The sequence below is a fragment of the Dama dama genome, chromosome 7, assembly GCF_033118175.1.
Source record: "Dama dama isolate Ldn47 chromosome 7, ASM3311817v1, whole genome shotgun sequence".
Classification (NCBI taxonomy): Eukaryota; Metazoa; Chordata; class Mammalia; order Artiodactyla; family Cervidae; genus Dama; species Dama dama.
This window is the reverse complement of record NC_083687.1, coordinates 50,901,080-50,922,294: the sequence shown is the minus strand read 5'-3', so window position 1 is coordinate 50,922,294 and position 21,215 is coordinate 50,901,080. Positions and strand designations below refer to the sequence as shown.

Genomic DNA, 21,215 nt, shown 5'->3' with positions numbered 1-21,215 from the left:
CCTCCAACACGGTGCGAGGGGTAACTTACACGAGAGAGACAAGGCTCCGTTCACATCTCTCCCCCACCACGCTGTTTACGACTGTGTTTCCTTTATTTCATTTTGAAGTCACTCTGAGTCAATTTCAAAGCAGCCTCCTATTTTCAGGAACTTTAAGGGCAGACACTTTGGGGTACTTATAACCTAGGGTCCTTGCATATCTACATATACTTGTATTTGTTATGCTGTTATAATGGCGTTTTTCAAAAGGCACGGAAGAGAAAACACTTTTATTAAAATCCTCTCACGCTTCCCATTTGATTTTTGTTATGCCTCATATGTCTCTGAGTCTCAAGATAAAGCATTTTACAGAGTAGCCAAACTCTTGTTACTCCTGCAGGGTGATCAGTCATTGGGCATGTCTTGCTTTGGGTTAATTGAAAGCAGTTCTTTTATTTTGAGTGTATCCTTTCAGTTCAGTTGCTCAGTCGTGTTGGACTCTTAGCCACCCCGTGGACTGCAGCGTACCAGGCTTCCCTGTCCATCACCAACTCCCAGAGCCTGCTCAGACTCCTTTGGCATTACTCAAATGATTCAAGACCAAGAGACTCATACATTATTATACAAGAAGATCCGGAGCTGTTTTTCCTTACTGTGATAACACAGTTGAGTGCTGATGGTATAAATTAGGAGCGTGGCACCTGGGAAAAGTACATGTTAGTGCAAGGTACAGAAAGAGAAAGCTATCAGAGGTAGAAGAAAAAACATGAACGTTATTTGCGCTTGTTTAAAAAGAGTGGGGATTGCGTTATCTTACTGTATTTTGCTTTCATGTAGAAAATGAAGTTGGAATAATTATTACGATATACACTTATTTGTCTCATTATCGAGCAAGTTAATCACTACCATATACAATTAACATATCTAACTGACTTTAACTGTTGTTAAAACTTTCCAAGTAAAGTCTTCGGAAAGTCAAAGAAAACTTTTCCAAATAAATATAGACTGTTTGGGCAGTCTAGTCACCTATTCGGAGAAGGCAATGGCACCCAACTCCAGTACTCTTGCCTGGAAAATTCCATCAACGGAGGAGCCTGCTGGGCTGCAGTCCATGGGGTAGCTCAGAATCAGACACGACTGAGTGACTTCACTTTCACTTTCATGCACTGGAGAAGGAAATGGCAACCCATTCCGTGTGTTCTTGCCTGGAGAATCCCAGGGACAGGGGAGCCTGGTGGGCTGCTGTCTATGGGGTCGCACAGAGTTGGCCACGACTGAAGTGACTTAGCAGCAGCAGCAGTCACCTATTAGTACAAGGAGTTAACTGAGTTTAGGGAAGTGAGAGCTCCCCAGTTGTTTCACAAAAAATACTTTTATAATTTTATTTGAAATAAGTTGCCATTATGTTGAATACCATTGCTTTAAAAGACTAATTAATAAAATCCAAGAGAGTGGCTGGAGGTACTTTTTAGTTACAGCAAGCGTCTTTTTTTTTTTTTTGCCAGAAAGGTATTGGATCAGAAGCAAGAAAGGTGCAGTGAAACTTGCTGAAGTTAAGGACCACCAACTCCCAGATGCTTTAAACGTCTGTTCTTAAAGTCAGATGATTTCCCAAATCACCTGTCCAGGCTGTAAAGGGTGCTGGCAGTACTGAAGCGAAAATTTGTTTTTCTGTAATGACAGATTATCAGAAAACCCATGTTTAGAAGTGAACGTGTTTAAGATTTGAAAGATGTTTTTGGACTTTTAAAAATGACATCTTTATATTTTGTAATTTATTCATAACTTGGAAGAGCACTGGTGTTTTCCCTGTGCGTAGCATTATTTAAATTTTTTTCAATAAAATCCCAATATCACATTGTCAGTTTTCACCCTTACTTTAAGGATTGTCTTTGTGCCCAGCCCACTGTGGATTACCCCACAGAATAAGGAAGCTGAGCAGAGTAGGTAACTTGTGTGGTATCTTATATCTTGCTCTGTACTAGAAGCCTAACTCTTTAAAAAGACTTTCTCTAAAGTTATACTTTATGTGTAATTACCTTCAAGGAAAGAGCCATCGATTTTTGACCCATTTTCAACAGTAATAGTATGATCTCTAGATGGGTACAGTAATGACCATAACCCTGGGAGGTCAGAGGTTAGCCAGACTCTGCCGCAGGTGTGTGATCTGTGATCTGATCACCTTTTCCTGCTTGACTCCTCTCTTCAGTCCAAACCATAAGGGAGGTGAGCTGTGCTCTCCCTGTCTCTAGGGACAGTGCCAAGGCCAAGAACATCTTCTCATGAGTTTGTACCTTAAGCTGAACGGTTGTGAAACTGCACCTCACGTTGGGGCTCTAACCCATGGACTTTTAATTGTAATCACTCACCTGGTGTCTGGACTTAGGTTCTTTGTGTCTCAGTGCAAAAGGAATTCAGGGAGAGGCAAAGTGACAGGCAAGCAGTAGATTTATTAATACAGGTTTCTCCTGAGAGTTGCAAGGGGCCGGGCGAGGTGTCTCTGCCCTGAGGGTTGAGTGGGCTGCATTTTTATAATCCAAGGACAGTCAGGGAGGGGAGAAGACTGCCTTTTGACTTCCTCCTTCATGTTGGGCTGGAGCAGTCTGACTCTATGAGGTCTTACTAGGAAGGTCATAGCATTTATTCAAATCAGCAGAAGGGTGGTAACATTTTTCCTTTCACTTAATGACCCGGGGCATATGTCACATGCTGTAGTTAAGCAAGCCTGCTTTGTTCTCGATGTTACGATAGGCTTTCTTGCCCCATCAGTAGCTTAAGTGGTCTGCCGAAGTTCCCTCGGTTTCCCTCTCTGTAATCCCCTGCTGGGACTTCTGCAGCTCCCTGTCAGCGGTAGTCCCCCACCCCATTCCCCATCGCCCCCCAGCTCCAATAACATGTTGAGATCCTCACCCCCGTGTGCTGTGTTAGGAGGTGGGCCTTGGGGAGGTGATTAGGTCAGAGAGCAGAGCCCCCAGGATGAGAGGAGTGTCCTTATAAAAGGGAGCACGGAGAGCCCTCGCCCCGTCCGCTCTGTGGGGACTCAGTCTGTGATCCCGGGAGTGTGCTGTTATCTGGCACCAGATCTGCGGGCAGCTCGATCTTGGGCTTCCAGCCTCCAGAACTAAGCGGTGAATGTTTGTAGCTTATGAACCACCAGGTCCACGGTGTCTCTGCGAGAGCAGCTTGAGCTGAGACACTCTGTTTTGGGGTTGTGGTATCACTGCTATTAGTGAACTAGGTCTGACAGGTACATGGGTTTTAGTGGGTTTTTTGTTTATTTTGTTTTTTGTTTCACATAACATTGTAACATCGGAATCTTATGCTTTCTGAAAAATAACGGAAAACGGAAAATGAAGTGTTTTTTTAACCAAGTTTTATCCAAAATGTTAATGGCATACTTTGTTTGAAAGAAGCCTAATTTTAACTACTGACATATGTTTGGGTAGAAATGTCCCTTCTGGTGGGTGTTAGGGCATGTGTAGACAAACAGTACCTTCCTTAACACTGTCTCCATAACTGTTCAACTTCACTGGGGTTTTCTGTTTAGTTCTGTTATTGGCCTTTTCTTCATTAAGACAGAAAAATCAAAACCTGACGTGATAAGCGTAATGTCCACATTTGACTCTTACTGTGGTGTGAGAATCCAGCCTTTCCCCGCCCCGAGTCTCAGCGTTGCAGCTCATCCCAGCAGTGGAGGTTCTGTTTTTCTGTCCCCAGTGTGACTGGGGGTGGGAACGGGCTTCCTGGTGGGTGGCTCTGGCTGGACCAGGGGAGGCCAGACGCTGCTCTCTGGATGCCACGGATGCCCTGGAGGGCTCTGTAGAGGCCCTGGGCGAGCGTCCTGCAGGTCCTGGGGAGCCCCTGTGACGATGCCTGGACCGTGAGAGGCGCGGCCACTTGGTTGCGAAGCAAGAGAAGGAAGCGAAGCCGGGAGAAGGACGCGGTGTGTAATGGGGCCACTGAGTTGTGGGCAGAGACGTTCAAGGGCCTGAGAGGGTGCATGCAGCCCCCAGCAGTGTGCTGTCTGCGGGGCAGTGACCGGGCGGAGGTGCCCGCTGCCTGGGAAAGGTCACCCACCCAGTGAGGGTCATCCTGGCAGCTGGGTCTCGCAGCTCAAGGTCAGGGTGAGGGATCAGCCCCCGGTGGGACCTCTGACAGCTCTGCCACGTGGAAGCTGCTCAGCCTGAGATGATGTCTCCAGTGCCCCTGTGGACACTGCCCGTTACGGCTCAGGGTCACTCAGGAACCTCACTTAGCCCCCTTCCCTCTGCTAAGAAGTAACAGAGTTCGTTGCTTTTCCTGTGCCTGCCCACTCAGAAGTCTGTCCTTCCAGAATTGAATGGCAGAAAGGCAGGTGGTTTAGAGGAAGAGGAGCGGCTGAGGATTATACATGGATTGCTGTCTAACTCCCCCCGGGATAGATTTGGGTGTCAGTTCCCTGCTTGCTGTTCCACATCTGATGAGACCGGTGCAGAAGGCACGGAAAGGAGTTGCTGGAATGTGCAGACCCCTTCCCACATGAGTATGTGGGTTCTTCAGCCCCTCTCTTTGGAAACTGTCCTTTAAATGGCTTATCTTTCTAATCTTGGCTTGAAGGTGACTTCTTCAGCCAGCCCCCCCTGGCTGCTCACCTATAACTGAAAATTGTGTCTCCATTTGTATCTTGGGGTTTCATCTCCTACTTAAATTGTTAGTTTTACTCACTGCCATGCTGGACAACTGGCAGCGCCTGTCACGTAGACGGAGGTGAGCAGGCGTGTGTGAGCTGAGTGGACGGAAGCTGCTGTGGCTGCTTCCGGAGGAGGCCCTTGGTGCCCAGCGCAGCTCTTGTCCAGTAGATGTTCGGGGAAGATGGGGGAAGATGGAAGTGTTTCTATCTGCCTTGTCTGCTGTGGCAGCCGCCACCCACGTGTGGCTCGTGAGCGCTGGAAATGTGACTCGTGCAACTAAGGAGCTGAATTTTTAACTTTAATTTTACATGAAAGTGTTGGTTACTCAGTCTAAGTTGCGTCCGACTGTTTGTGACCCCATGGACTGTAGCCCGCCAGCCTCCTCTGTCCGTGGGATTTCCCAGGTGAGAATACTGGAGGGGGTTGCCATTGCCTTCTCCAGGGGATCTTCCCGACCCAGGGATTGAACCCCGGTCTCCTGCACTGCAGGGGGATTCTTTACCGTTTGAGCCCCCAGGGAAGCCCTGGTGTTTGCGTAGCTGTATGTAGATTAGCGGCTACTGTACTGGACACCACAGTCTGGAGGATGTGATTTTATTAGCTTCTAACCTTGAAAAACATTGCCATTGACTACAGACCCATTGAGCACGGGTGACCTCCACGGCCTTTGAAAAGGCCTGCTCAGGGCCGTGCTGTGTGCAGCTCACTTTACAGCCTGACAGGTGTGTTCTGGTCTGCTCGAGAAGCAGAAGACCCTCTGTCCTCAGTGGCCTTCCATGATTTAGGATTATCGTTGCACTTGCCGTCCATTCTTTATTATTTTTTTAATTTTTAGTATTTTAATTGCATTTTATCCATAGCCCGGAGCCCTTCTGGGCTTTAGTTTGTGGGAGGATCCTTCAGGAACAAGGGCTGAGCTCTTCGCATTCCAGCCTTCTGCGGCTAACCACCGTCAGCTGGTACTTACGTAAGAATTGTTTTCTGACTACATGGTGTGCACCTGACCTTGAAGGCCGAAAGCTTTTTAAGTGAGGAGTGGGATTAAAAAGAAGGAGGATTAGCAGATTAAATTTGATATGTTAGTACTTTCCAAGAGACTGTAGGGTTAAAGAATTATCAAGATAAACTTTAATAATTACTGTATTAGAGCCACAAGATTTACACTTAGTCTGTATTGATTTATTTGTCTATATTACTTTTGTCTGTATTGTCTATATTGATACTTTGTATTGTCTTAGGACTTGATATGAGAAATAAAAAGAATTGGTAGTTGCATCTTTTAGTTATTAAAAATAAAATGTTTAAAATTCATGTTTCACGATGGATTTAAAAAGTTGTGTTTATACATACTGACACAGTAACGTTTACCGTTTTAGCCATCTTAAAGTCTGTAGTTCAGTAACATTAGTGCATTTACCATCCCCCCATCCTGTTGCTAGAACTTTTTCATCTTCCCAGACCCTGATGAACCCTGACTGCCCACTCTCCTCTCCCCCTGGCCCCTGGGAACAACTGTTTTACTTCTATTTCTATGAATTTGATGAGTTTTAAAATTCTTTTCCATAACTTATTGTCCAAACTAATATGTAATACTAATATCTATGTGTTTCCAGGAATCACCTCGTTTAAGATGACCTTGGCCTACCTAATGCATAATTGCCTTACGTTGGGAAATGGCAGACACTTCTCATTAAGGACCCGAAATTATCCGCTTCAGTCCCTGCTCCCAGCCATCACTAACCTTACGTGCTCACCTCGAGAAAGATCATCTCGCTCATTTAAGAAAACAGTAACTCTAGAAAATGACTTTTTAGTGACAGGTGGTAAGATGGACTTCCTTGTATATGTGTTGTCATGTGCTTGGGATTCCAGACTTTTTACTAGTCTCCACTGAGAAAGGCAAAAGAACCGCAAACAGTATTTTTAATACCTCCTACCTTAGTATAATGCTAAGAATTTGCCTACAATGCAGGAGACCTGGGTTCAATCTCTGGGTCGGGAAGATCCCCTGGAGGAGGGAATGGCAACCCACTCCAGTATTCTTGCCTGGAGAATCCCATGGCCAGAGGAGCCTGGTGGGCTACAGTCCATGGGGTTGCAAAGAGTCGGACACAACTGAGCTACTGACGCCCCTTAATATAACATCACTGTGACCACTGGACACACCTGAATTGACGGGGTCAGGATGGTGTTTTTGTCCTCTTGTGAGCACTAGGGATCTGGGGAATTTGAAGGGAAGCGTGTCCCTCACCAGATACTTTTTAGTCGCTTGGTGTGGTCTGAGTCTTTGTGACCCTATAGACCATAACCTACCAGGCTCCTCTGTCCATGGGATTCTCCAGCAAGAATACTGGAGTGGGTTGCCATTTCCAACTCCAGGGGATCTTCCTGACCCAGGGACTGAACCCACGTCTCACATCTCCTGCATTGGCAGGTGGGTTCTTTACCACTAGCACCACCTGGAATGCCCAAACCTGGGCACAGTACATATGGTGAATCAGAGGAGGTGATTGTTCTAAGCGAAAGGCACTGAAGGCTACTTAATTACCCTGGGAAGATGCTGAGGGTTATGTCACTTGCGAGGGTGGGGAGGAGGGCTGGGTGGCAGCGGCGTTGTAGAGACAGTTCTGAGGCCCTGCCGATGGACTGAAGGGGCGGGGGAGGGTCAGGAGTGGCCTCAGGTCCCCAGGTTGTAACGCACACGGTGTAAAATCAGAGGCACAGGCTCCTGTGCTGAGCAGCAGGCCTTCCTGTCTGAGTCCCTCGGTTCCGGCCGCGTCTGCACTTCCTTATACACACGTGTTAACACAGGAACTCTGTGTATCTTCCTGTTGAAAAATGGTAGTTACCCTGCACAGCCAGTGAACACCTCTTCGTTTTTATCATTTAGTAATATATCTTGGAGATACCCTATGTCAGTGCAGGTAGACCTGGCTTGTTCTTAATTTACTTAGCTAGTCCTCAGGGCTTTCCCGATAGCTCAGTTGGTGAAGAATGCGCCTGCAATGCAGAAGACCCCCGTTTGATTCCTGGGTCAGGAAGATCCACTGGAGAAAGGAAAGGCTCCCCACTCCAATATTCTGGCCTGGAGAATTCCATGGACTGGATGGTCCACGGGCTCACAAAGAGTCGGACACGACTGAGTAACTAAACACGCAGGCGCACAGCCCCAGTTGATGGAAATGTATTTCTCGTCTTTGGCCCTTAAGATGGTTTAGTGAATGTGCTTATTCATGCATCATGTTGTACCCGTGCAGGAAGTGAATCTTTAATTTACTGCAAGTGGGATTGTTGAATTAAATATGTGCCTTTTAAATGTTAATATGTTGTCAAACTTTCTTCCATAAACGTTTCACCGCCAATGCCTGTTTCTTAGACCCTTGTAATATGATATTGACATGATCTTCCCCAATGTGTAGATTTTAAAAAATCTAATTGTCATTTTAATTTGCATTTCTTTGAGTTTGAACATCATTCTATAACTTTCAGAGGTATTTCTGATTCCTTTCGGGGGAACTTTGTGTCACTCTCTGATTGCCATTTCTCTATTTGGAAGTTGGACTTTTTGGACTCTTATAGGGGTTTCTTAAATCATGATCCCAGAGTTTTGGTGGATATATTAGGATCTTATTAAGGCAGTCATCATCTGTTCGTACTTTTAAGAGTTTGTCTTCACGAGGAGGCAGTGCTGTATTTCGGCAAGTGCCTTCAGAGCACCTGGGGGCCGGTCACTTGACTCTTCTCCGTTGAGCGCGGGGTCAGCGAGGGGGCTGGGTCTCTCACCCTGAGTCTGAGTGCGGCAGCCGCCCCCCGCCCCCCGTGGCCTTGGTGCAGTGTTCTCTCAGGGCTTGCTGTTTGTGTACCTTTTATGTGGGGTTGTTGCACATCGTTTCAGGTGCATGTCTCACTCATCACTGAAACAGCTTCTGGACGATGGAGAACTGCCTAGTGATTAAGTTGCCCGCCCCCTCATTAGGCCTCTGCAGCTTAGCTGGTGTTTCACCCGCGACCAGTGTGGGCAGCTGCCCCCTTGAAGTGCTGCTCTCCTGTCTTAGCTTCGGTGATGCTCAGAGCTGAGCTCTCCTCACTCCACAGGTGGCCTCTCCACGCCCCCCTCCCCCGGGCCACCTCCCTTGACCTGTTCCTTCACCGTGTGACTGTCACCGATGTGAACATCACTGAACGTGTCCACCTGCTTGTCCCGCCAGCCCCTCCAATGGCGGGTCTAAAATAATCACCTTCTTCACCCCGCCCCAAGCCAGCTTCTCCACTCGACGTGCCCACTTCTGTCTGCGGTCACCCCTCAGGTGCGTCACAGGTGTGCCCCTGCTATGTGCCACCTGGGGAGCCTGGTGGCCTGGAGGGAGGGTGGGGACAAGGAGGGCAGGCGGCAGACGCGGACGCCTCTTCACAGCCCTACGGTGGACGCCAGTGCAGCTCAGACTCAGCGTGTGCTCGGAGGGGAGGGGGGGTTTGGAAGGATTATTAGTCGGTTACAATGTCTCTGCAGAAAGAAAAGTTACTTAAAAGCAAAAATGAGCTGTTGAAGTTTGTAATGAAGAGACCGGATTTCACTGCATAAAGACTTGGATGATTTATAAGTCTTTAAACCCCAGTGGAGGAAAAGTTATTACTTAATAATATCTTAGACATTCACTCTTACTTAAAGAATCTCGGTAGAAGACGAATTAGAAACTTCAGGTGCTGTTTTTGGCTCTGCCGGAAGGTTGGGGCAAATTATATTCCTGTCATGGGCAATTTGGAGCTTGAGGACAACAGCACGGTTAGAACATGAACTTTTAGAGCCAGCTTTGACCACAGCGGAGAGACTGTGAAGGCTGAAGGTCAAGAGTATGATTGATTGGGTGATTAGAATTCCTTTTAAAACAAATTAGAGGTGGCAGGTTTGCCACTGGCAAAAAGTACTGCAAGGAAATGAATCTCATCAGCATATATAACTTCTTGGATCATCAAAAAAGGGTTTAATGTTTAAAATATAAGTACACACACAGACACGACCTGCATAGGAATCCCTGTTCGTGCTGTTTTGCTGTGTTATGTCTAGCCTGGTTTTTCTGTTAAATAATATACAGGCACTCGATTGGGCATGTTTTTAACTTTTAATTTAGTGGCTCTTAAGCTAAATGTTGGGGCTTCCCAGGTGGCGCAGTGGCAAGGACCCCGCCTGCCAGTGCAGGAGATGTAAGAGATGTGGGTTTGATCCCTGGGTCTGGAAGATCCCCTGGAGGGGGAAATGGCTACCCACTCCAGTATTCGTGCCTGGAGACTGCCATGGACAGAGGAGCCTGGAAGGCTACAGGCCATGGGGCTGCAAAGAGTAGGACATGACCGAGAATCTGGTCACTAACGAACCTCAAGAGGTTCTTGTCACTAAAGCCCAACCGTGAACGTTAAGTGTGTTTGTCAGCTCAGTGTATCCACTTTCTGGATTTGTCTTTATATCTGGGGTCTTCAGAGAAAGGTGTGCGTGTAAGGGGGGTGTGTGGTGTCTGTTCTCCCGGAGAGAAGGGTGAGGCGGTGGTCACTGGAGGAGTAAGATTTCTCGGGAGGGTCTTCAGAGAAAGGTGTGAGTGTAAGGGGGGTGTGTGGTGTCTGTTCTCTCGGAGAGAAGGGTGAGGCGGTGGTCACTGGAGAAGTTAGATTTCTTGGGAGGGTCTTCAGAGAAAGGTGTGTGTGTAAGGGGTGTGTGTGGTGTCTGTTCTCCCAGAGAGAAGGGTGAGGCGGTGGTCACTGGAGGAGTAAGATTTCTCGGGAGGGTCTTCAGAGAAAGGTGTGCGTGTAAGGGGGGTGCGTGGTGTCTGTTCTCCCGGAGAGAAGGGTGAGGCAGTGGTCACTGGAGGAGTAAGATTTCTCGGGAGGGTCTCACATGTCAGACACCAAGCTGTCCACTTCCATGTTTGCTACATCCTCACAGTCACCCTGGCCTGGTAAGGGTTGCAGATATTTGTAGTTTCAAAGACAAAGAAGGAAAGCAGGTGAGAAGATACCTAAAAAGAACTAAGAGTAAAGTAGCAATGATGACAATAAAGAGTGTTAGAAATGAACGTTGCTTCAATGTAACCATCCTGGTGTTTTTATTCTAGCCTTTTGGGGAGGATTTTGAGTCTTAGGTAGTCAGAGAGGTTAAAGTTGGCTATTAAGAGGGATACACAGGGGATAGTTAAGTCTCTACTTTTGTATATGCTTGAAAGTTTTCAAAATGAAGTGACTTTTAAATGATGAAGCAAAGTAAAATAGTCTTGATTATAATTAAAGGAGAAAGAATTTTTATGAATTTCAGGGTGACTTTTTTTCTCCTCTCTTCTTCACTATCAGACCTGTGTGATAGCATTAGCCTGTGAACCTATTTTTGAGGCAAAATTGTTCACAAACAATTTAGGAAATAGACAAAATCATTGTCTTTTTTTTTTTAAATGTGATCTCTCAGTTCTATATGTGAGGACTGCAGAAATCAGGTGGTTTCTTCATCTTCATCCGATGGCAGTGGGTTTGTCCCAACACCAGAGCATCTGCCCTGGAAGGCAGCCCAGGGCTGGAGCTGTCTCACTGCACAAGATGTATAGCTCTGGGGGCAGGGGGAGTCAGAGGCTAGTCACTGAGCATCTGTTTCTGCAGAACACGAAGTGGGGCCTGAGGGGATGCTCCAGAGACAGGAAAGGAAGAGAGCAGCTCGCATTCATGGAGGACCGCCCTGTGCCCGTGGTCTCTAAACACTTCCTGGATGGCCAGTCCTCACAGCAGATCCATGTGTTAGGGGCGAGTCTATCTCGTTTCCTTTCTTTTTTATTATGATAAAATGTATAAGACAAAAATTACTGTCTTAAACATTTTAAAATGTGCAGTTCAGTGGCACTAAGGACATTCACATGTTTGGGTAAACCTTCACCACCATCCAACTCAGAACTTCTTCATTTCCCCAAACTGAACCTCTCAGCTGAGATCAGTTCAGTCGCTCAGTCGTGTCCGACTTTTTGTGATCCCGTGGGCTGCAGAATGCGAGGCTTCCCTGTTCATCACTAACTCCGAAGCTTGCTCAAACTCGTCCATCGAGTCGGTGATGCCATCCAACCATCTCATCCTCTGTCACCCCCTTCTCCTCCTGCCCCCAGTCTTTCCCAGCATCAGGGTCTTCTTCAGTGAGTCAGTTCTTCAGGTGGCCAAAGTATTGGAGTTTTAGCTTCAGCATTAGTCCTTCCAATGAATATTCAGGACTGATTTCTTTTGCAATTGAATGGTTGGATCTTCTTGCAGTCCAAGGGACTCTCAAGAGTCTTCTCCAACTCAGTTTTCTTTATAGTCCAACTCTAACATCCATGCATGACCACTGGAAAAACCACAGCCTTGACTAGACGGACCTTTGCCAGCAAAGTAATGTCTCTGCTTTTTAACATGCTGTCTAGGTTGGTCATAGCTATTCTTCCAAGGAGTAAACGTCTTTTAATTTCATAACTGCAGTCACCATCTGCAGTGATTTTTGAGCCCAAGAAAATAGTCAGTCACTGTTTCCTTTGTTTCCCCATCTATTTGCCATGAAGTGCTGCAAACAGATGCTATGATCTTCATTTTTTGAATGTTGAGTTTTAAGCCAGCTTTTTCCCTCTCCTCTTTCACTTTCATCAAGAGGCTCTTTAGTTCCTCTTCGCTTTTTGCCATAAGGGTGGTGTTATCTGCATATCTGAGGTTATTGATATTTCTCCTGGCAATCTTGATTCCAGCTTGTGCTTCATCCAGCCCAGCGTTTCTCATGATGTACTCTGCATATAAGTTAAATAATGCTGAGAGTATACAGCCTTGACGTACTCCTTTTCCAATTTGGAACCAGTCCTTCGTTCCATGTCTGGTTCTAACTGTTGCTGCTTGACCTGCATGCAGATTGCTCAGGAGGCAGGTCAGGAGGTCTGGTATTCCCATCCCTTTAAGAATTTCCCACAGTTTGTTGTGATCCACACAGTCAAAGGTTTTGGCGTAGTCAATGCAACAGCAGGAGACGTTTTTGTGGAACTCTCTTGCTTTTTCTGTGATCCAACAGATGTTGGTGGTTTCATCTCTGGTTCCTCTGTGTTTTCTAAATCCAGCTTGAGCATCTTGACGTTCTCAGTTCTACTGTTGAAGCCTTGCTTGAAGAATTTTGAGCGTTACTTTGCTAGCATGTGAGATTAGTACAATTGTGCGGTAGTTTGAACAGGTTGGCAATGCCTTCCTTTGGGATTGGAACGAAGACTGACCTTTTCCAGTCCTGTGGCCACTGCTGAGTTTTCCAGATTTGCTGGCATATTATGTGCAGTACTAACCTCCGTCCTCACTGAACTCCTAACTCCCCAACCCTCCTCCGGAGCCCCTAGCAACCACCATTCTCTCTGTTTCTGTACGTACTCATATACCTGAAATCAAGCAGCGTTTGTCTTTTCATAACTGGCTTATTTCACTTGGCATAGTTATCTTCAAGGCTCGTCCACATCAGAGCGTGTCAGAGTTCCCTTCCTTTTTAAGGGTGAGTAATTCTTCACCGTGGGTGTGCACCACATTTTATCCACGGCTGTGTTGACGGGCACTTGGGCCGCGTTCCCGTTCTGGCTGTTGTGAATATACTGCTGTGACCACGGGTGTGCAAATATCTGTCCCTCTGTCTGCTCACAGCTCTTTGGGGCCTAGTCCCAGACGTGGCGTTGCTGGACCCTGTGGTAATTCTGTGTTTGATGTTTTTAGGGACCACCAGACTGTTTGTGCAGCAGCGGCACCGTTGTGTATTCCCGCCCGCTCTGCGCGAGCGTGCTGGTTTCTCCAGGTCGGAGGTAGGTCCATGTCCCGTTTCAGCGTCACAGCGGAGGAGCGGGGGGCGGGGAGGCTACGTGTGCTCACACTGCGCGCGTGCAGACCGGAGTCCGAGCCCGACGGCCTGCCGGTCTGCCTCTCAAAACGCTGACGCAAACGCAGAGGAGGTGCAGAGGCTCGGAGACGTGGTTCAGGGCACTGCACGGTTCAAACCCAGGCCGTCTGCCTGCACAGGTCATGTTGTTAAACATCTTAGCTTTAATATCTCTATATGTTTTTTTCCCTGCCTTTCTAAATTTATGCTGTAAAATGTTCTCTTATTTGAACTATCTTTCAGGATGTATGCAATATGTTTGATTTTATTTAAATTCTTGGGTCAAATTTTGCCTGTAAATGCTTTGAATAAATGCAAATTGATCCCGCGGAAGTTTTGTATATATCTCTGCTCTGCCTACCCCTGCCAGAAGTTTGCTTTCCAGTAAAACTAAATAAAACTATCTAAGCTGAATTTAAATGGGGGGAGGGGGTTTTGAACAGATCAGTGGTAAACACTGAGGACTTTAAAAAAAAACTCAGATAAAGTGAATTTTCCGTCTTTATCGGTATAGGAGCAGCAGCTTGGAAGTGTGTCCGTTTCTTTGATCCTTGTGTGTGATTTGCTGAGAGCATCTGCATCGTCCCTCACAGACACGGTCGTGCGGGGCCTGGTGGCGTCCTGAAACAAGCTCGTTCCCTGGGGGACGCTGGCTCAACAGGGGCCGAGGGTCAGCTCCCGGCTCGGCCTAGGTGCACAGCGCCCCACGGTGCTGCCAGGGAGGTGCCCCCTGCAAACGCAGGCCGAGGGTTTCTGCACCCTGCTCCTCCGGGCAGGCCCTCTGTGTGGGTGACCTCTCCTGTGCTGCGTTTTAATGGTGTATGTGTGGCGGGGAGCTGTGTGTGCGTGGCCCCGAGTCCCTCCCAGGCCGGGGTGAGTGGCTGGTCCGCCATCGTAGCTGGTGGAGGTGTAGACAGAGGGCCCACAGTCACGCTCAAGCCGACCCTGCTCTGGATGGTGTCTGCGGAATCGTCCCGAATCCGGCGGCTCCCAGCCGTGGCCTGCACCGTAGTCCACCTCCAGGGATCCTCCGGTCACTGGCCTGGCCTGCGCCCTGGTCATGGGGGTATTTAAAGAGCGTCACAGATGGTTCCACATGGTACGGCCCAGGTATGCAGCTGTTGCTCTCATTTCTCTTGAGCACCTCATGCTTTGGGTTCTAATTAAGATTTTTCTCATCACAAAAGCTCCAGAACTGTCTTCCTCCAGTGCCCTTATTAGCAGGGCTCCCTCTCTCCCACGGGCCTCTCTCCTGTGTTGGAAGGTGGTGTTCACGTCCACACTGAAGCCGTCTCTCTGCTTGTGACTTGGCGCTGGTGGCCGGAGGTGCTCTTCTCGCTCCCTCTGCGGAAACTTGAGTTGGGGAACACAGAGGAAGGGCAGGGATGTGCTGGCCCAGATTTCTCTGTCAGTTCTGGGTCACTCTGCATCCGAGGGCAGTTTCATCCCCTAAGCTGAAGGCTCTGGTGGATTTCGCAGACGCCTGTGTGGCCGCACCCTCGGTGTCCCGTTCTCTGCCTGAGCAGCGGTGACAGGTGGTTTTTCCTCCCCCTCCCACTTTTATGATGATGCATTTCTGGGCGCAGTCATTCCTCTTTGCTCCAGATGTGAAAATCTGAGCTTACTTCCTTTCAATAAATGATGGAAGAACCCGGGGGACCACCTGTAAATCTGGTAAACAGATAACTAGGCTGGCAGCGCATGTGGCTGCCTGGGGAGTCCTTGGCCTCGTGATGCTCGTAATCAGGGGATTGACTGGGCTTAGCAGATGGGCGCCGCTCGTGTTTTCCTCGTCGCTGACAGGTGCGTGAGGGCTGTGGGGGGCTCTGCCCCCGGGACGCCGAGCGCCCCACCCCCTTCCCCGCGGAAGGTGGCAGCCGGGCTTGCTGACCTGGGCTTGTCCCCTTGTCGTCGCGATCAAGGCCTGCGTTCGTTTTTAAAATGATTATCTTTGAACAATGGAAGCATCAGAGATGGATCACTGAAAGCCAAGAAATAGAACAGGAGAGCCCCCTCCCCGCCTTTGCTGTCCTAAAGCCATGATTATAGGTTGTTAACATTATCGTTTTTTCTCCAGTGATTTTTACATGGTTGTACCTGTTGCTTCACATCTGCCTTTCCTCTTACTGCTGTGCAGTCTTCGTCATTACCGTTGTGATGGTTGCATGATATTCTGTTGCGATTCCATACCACCGAGTCCTGGCTCTGCTGTTGACAAGTGTCTTGCTCCCAACTTCTCGTGGCTGTTAATAACACCACAAGGTACATCTTTGTGCTTGTAGCTATTTCCATATTTTCAATTAGTTTCTTATGATAGAGTCCCTAGTGGTATTACTAGGTCAGAGAATAGGAACAGTTTTATGGCTTCTGAAACATTCTGCCAGATTGCTTTCCAGAGGAGTGGAACCAATTCACAGTGCCATCACAGCGTCGTTCGTTTCCCAGATGGCCAGCCAGGATTAGGAGGCAGCCTCTCACAGCAGGGGAGGAGGGGTGTGTGTGTGTGTGTGTGTGTGCACATTGGTGCGCGTGTGTGCATGGGCTGTGTGTGTGTGTGTAAAACTTCTGGGTTTGTGTGTGCACTGATTTAAGCCTCAGTGCCATGATGTATTGTTCTTCTTAGTAGGAATATGCTCGGTGTCCGTTCCCACCTAAGTCGTGTAGTTCACAGTTTAATACAGAGCGTGGTAGACGTGGAGTGGGGCTTCCCAGGTGGCTCAGCGGTAGAGAATCTGCCTGCAATGCAGGAGTTGCAGGAGACTCGGGTTCAATCCCTGGGTCAGAAAGATCCCCTGGAGGAGGGCACGGCAGCCCACTCCAGTATTCTTGCCTGGAGAATCCCTCGGACAGAGGAGCCTGGTGGGCTACAGTCCACGGGGTCGCAAAGAGTCAGACACGACAGAAGCAACTTAGCATATGTGCACACACAAGACATGGAGTTAAGCAGGTATATATACATTTTCTATTTCCCTGGAATTTGAAATTTTTAAAAAGTTGGCAAAGCTGAATTGGCAAGCACATTTAGCCATTGTGATGAGGTTCTGATTGGCCCCCTGCTTTTCAGGAATGTCTGACGGTTTGGAGGTAAAGGTGGATTTTGAGGGGTTCAGGAAACAGGAGGGGAGAGCCTGGGAGAACCCGAGCACGTGCTCAGGAGGAAAGCTAGCCTGGCTGCGGACTTCACTGCTGAACATTCTTAAGGATGCTTCAGTGGAGGGCTGAATTGAGGATTTTGGGGTTCCGTCTAAGCTTTGTGGGGAAGGTACTGTGATTCATTAGCAGTTTGTTCTAGGTCTTTGTCATTGTAATTTTCTTCAATTCTTTATATTTTCCATTGGATCCTAAGCATTTAGTGCCTTTAGCTAGAGGCTGGACCTTTTGAAGCCGGTTGTCTTTCTGTCCCTTCCCTGAAGGGCTGTGTATCATGTGTGCAGGTGGTGGTTTTGTGCCTTCTGGTTGAATGGTGAGTGCCTGAGTGAACGAAGGCGTGAGGGACATTAGTGCTCCATCTTCGTGGTTCCGGGAGGTGTTCGGAAGCCCGGCATGCAGGTGACGGGTCTGGCATGTAGCATCTGCAGCAGGTGCTCGCTGGGGTACAGGAACATGTATTCTGAGCCGAGAAATCTAGGAGAGGTAATGCTGGAAAAGACCGTAGATGTGTGTACGTACGCCTCCAAGGCGCCTGACAGGAACTCCTCGTTAGACGGGTGGGGAAGCCGAGCTGGTGAGGCCGCGTGTCTCCCCCGGGGCACCCCGGGTGGGCTGCAGCTGGGAGCGCAGAGCTGCCTCTCCCGGCTCCCTGTGCAGCGTCCTTCACTGTGCGGTCTCAGGGGAACTTGCGCTGCTTGTTTTGCCACATCCACCCCCACCATGCCCTCACCTGATGTGTACTTGGGGTGCTCTTTGGTATACACCCACATTTCCCCTCCCTTCTGGCTGTGCAGATATGTGTGTGAAGCTTGTGACCTTGATGCAGCAGTCAGACTGGGCTCCAGAGCGGTACAGGCCGAGGGATGTGTCCTGAGAGCTGAGAGAGAGCACGGGATCAAAACTCAGTTCCGGACCAAATTAGAACTTCGTGGTGTCTCTGAGTTTGAATATGAACTCTTTTTTCTTTTGCAAGGGAAGACTGATCCGTGTTAGTTGCGGTACATGATTTGACTCTGCATTTGCCACAGCTGCGATCCTTGCGAAAGTCTCCTCACGGTCCACATGTGCCGAGCAGAGACTGAAGGTCATCAGGGAGCAGTGACCCCGGCGGCTAAGAGCAGAAGCCCTGTGGGGGGTGCTCTGCTTCTCTCCCCCAAGCCCCGCTCCCTCTCCAGCCCCCACCCCGTCACTGACATGCTGAGGCTCAGGAGAGGAAGCGCCCGAGGTGGATGTCAGATGAGACTCGTGGACACAACGCAGGGGCGCGTCAGCCGCGGGCTCCTGCAGCAGCCCCGTGGGGTCCGCCCGGGACTCGAGCTCGGCCCCCCGCCGGGGCCCCAGGCCCGCAGCTCGGTCACCTGGGGAGCTCGGAGCGGTCCTCGCTCCTGGGTACTTGGGTTTGGGACTGGTGGGTGTTTACATTTCAAGAGAGCTTTTCCTGAGTTCCTGTAACTGTGGGGCCCTGGGTGTGACAGCTCGGCGGCTCTGGCTCAGTGTGTGCACCCCTTCCTTCCTGGGGGACACGGGTCCTCCAGGCAGGCCCCCCGTGGCCCCGCGCTCAGCGGGTTTGTCTCCACAGCCCTGGAGACCAGCGCGGCCTGCCTTCCGTGCAGGAGCTGCTGACCTGGGTGCTCAGCCCAGAGCCGTCAGGACAGGGTGACCGGCCTGCCCGGGGCGTTCGCTGTGATGTGCTGAGGTCAGCACCTTTTTGCTCTGTTCTCGACAGGGTTAAAGTTGTTTCCGTGAGAGGAGCTCGAAGCTTCTTCTCAAAAATGCAGACAATAAGGAGATTGAAAGGAGAGAAAACTTACTCAAGTTCTTTCCACCTGAATGCCAGCCACTCATAATATTAAAAAGTTTTCTTTCATTCCTTTCTGCTGTGTAATTTTTATGTTTATCAGACTGTTTGTGAAAGTTTTACCTTTTTCTTTTCTGTATCGCATATGATTTTTCTTGTTACTGTATAATTTCCTTTACCAAAATTTAATCTTTCAGTGATCGGCCTACATTGAAATATATGCTTGTTCTGTCATCATGGGGACCAGAAGCTTGTCCTTCCCCAGTGAAATAATGCTGGCTGCCCCCGAGTGTTACTGTCTTTAACACAGCAGGGTTTTCTGTATATGAGACTACAGCACTTTCTGTCCCTTTTAACTTCTGTGTATTAAAACATGTGCACATGTATGCAACCCTGATAAATGTTACTAAGGGAAAAAATAATTTATACAGCGTTTTCCTTATTTGTAGGTTGTTGTGTTAAACTCAGATCCACTTATTTCTATGCCGTCCTCTTTAGATTTGGGAAACTCTTTAAGATTGAGACTTTCTCAACTTTTGACCATGGTGGCTTAGTCAGCTGAGGAGAGGACCATGAGCCTCTTTTTCAGGCTGGGCGCAGAGGGTGAGTAAGAACCTAGAGTCTGTAGGTGATGAGTACACGGGGCTCGTGGTGGGGTCCAGCTGGCAGGAATGGGAGACCAGAGGCCTCCGCAGACCACGTGCTCCCGTAACGTGATGCAGTTTCAGTCCAGGTTGATGTGACCTCTTCAGTGTGGCTTCCTGCAGTTTACCCACTGCGGATTTGTTTGGGGGCGCAAGTTAGTAGAAATAACTTTGCTCACATCATTGACTCTAGTGAATGTTTTTGGGTTTTATGCATTACACATACATATTCATCCATAAACCAAATTTAGGTGTGTAAAGCTCTTTGACTTCTAATGAACACTTATACGTGTACAGAGTCTAAAGCCTGTAGGTAATTTAGAAACAAGCAGACGACTTGGGACCATCTTCTGGAAGCCGTTCAGATTATGAGTGACACTGCAGTCCTTCCAAAGGTGCCTTTTGAATGAAAACAGGGCAGTCTCACTCATAGTATCCGTTTGCCCAGAAGTTACAGTATTACAGTGCCAAGAGCGTGTCTTCTGGGCTTTGCTTACTATTAATCTGTAATAAGTCTCGTGGCTTTTCTTTGTGGAGTGTGTGTGTGTGTTTTAGGTGAGTTTTCTGTCCATTCTCCCTCACAGTCGTAGCAGCCCTGGAGGCAGCAGGCGGGAGATGTCTTTATCACCTGAGGACTTAACTGTTTGACGTCTGAGGACACTGTTGCCCGCTTAGAAACAACGTCAGCAGTGGTGCAGAACTTTGGAGTGACCCAGCAGGGAGAACCAAGGGAAATCAGAACTTAAAGACTGGGCCCACGCCTGCAGCCGCTGGGGATGTGCTCACTGAGGAGGGTTTTGAAGAGTTGGGTTGTTCCCAGGATGGGTTCGGAAGGGAGGGGCTCCTTCTTCTTGCCCCCTGTTCTGGGCCATCACTTCCTAAAGGGCTGGCGCTCAAGATTTTCAAGAGCACGGTGCCCACTGTTGATGTATCACTTTTAAAGGGGTCCAGCCTGGACTCCAGAAAGGAGATCAGACCAGTCAGTCCTAAAGGAAATCACCTGTATATTCATCAGAAGGACTGATGCTGAAGCTCCGATACCTTGGCTACCTGATGTGAAGAGACTCACTGGAAAAGACCCTGATGCTGGGAAAGATTGAGGGCAGGAGCCGAAGGGGACGATGGAGGGGGAGGTGGTTGGAGGGCATCACCCATGCAATGGGCTTGCGTTTGAACAAACTCCGGGAGATAGTGAAGGGAAGGAGATGGCATGCTGCAGCCCATGGGGTCACAAAGAGTCAGACGTGACTTAGTGACTGAACAACGGCAGGCCTGGACGTGAATAAGAAGTTGGGCGCCCAGTGTGTTGCAAGTGCTGTGAGTTATGGAGGCCGGTGTTGGGCGGTGAGATCTGTGTCCCTACTGGCCCTACTCCCGTGGCCTTGGGGTCAGTGGGGAAACTGAGGCTCAAGAGCAAACCCAGCACCGGGCCTCCTGTGGTATAACGGGGGAGATGCACGTTGCCAGAGAGCTCAAAGGCATGGCCTCTAACCCCGATCTGAGGCTTCTGGGGTTGGGGTGGGGAGTGTGAGGGTGTGTGTGAGTGTGTGTTGGGAGGGTGGTGGTGCCTGGTGTGTGTGAGTGTGTGTTGGGAGGTGGTGGTGCCTGCAGACCAACTGTCAACCCCAGGCTTGTGACTCTGTGGGTGTGGGGTATGCTGGGGCATTGGGAGTTGTCAAGCTTCTCAGATCTCAATGTGCAGCAAAATTTGGGCTCTCCAAGCCTTACGTGGCATATGGGTTTTATCCACAGAATGTGTTTGGTATTAAGGAGCCACTGAAGGACAACCTAGACAGCATATTAAAAAGCAGAGACATTACTTCGCCAATGAAAGTCCATCTCGTCAAGAATGTGGTTTTTCCAGTGGTCGTGTATGGATGTGAGAGTTGGACTATAAAGAAAGCTGAGCACTGAAGAATTGATGTTTTTGAACTGTGGTGTTGGAGAAGACTCTTGAGCGTCCCTTGGACTGCAAGGAGATCCAACCAGTCCATCCTAAAGGAGATCACTCCTGGATGTTCATTGGAAGGACTGATGCTGAAGCTGAAGCTTCAATGCTTTGGCCACCTGATGCAAAGAGCTGACTC

At 48.7% G+C, this 21,215-nt stretch overlaps 1 protein-coding gene across 6 annotated transcripts in view; it reads left to right on the top strand.

Moving 5' to 3' along the window:
• Window positions 1-21,215, top strand: part of FARS2 (phenylalanyl-tRNA synthetase 2, mitochondrial) — a 295,539-nt gene that overhangs the window by 512 nt on the left and 273,812 nt on the right. For 4 of the 6 annotated variants that reach the window (XR_009693658.1, XM_061147689.1, XM_061147686.1 and 1 more), the window contains exon 2: window positions 13,377-13,462. The exons of 1 other annotated variant lie outside the window; for it this stretch is intronic. The gene's annotated coding sequence lies outside the window, so the exon portion shown is untranslated. Of the gene's footprint in view, window positions 1-5,549; window positions 6,473-13,376; window positions 13,463-21,215 lie in introns of those variants that run through there. One more of the 6 variants, XM_061147688.1, reaches the window with a different exon arrangement.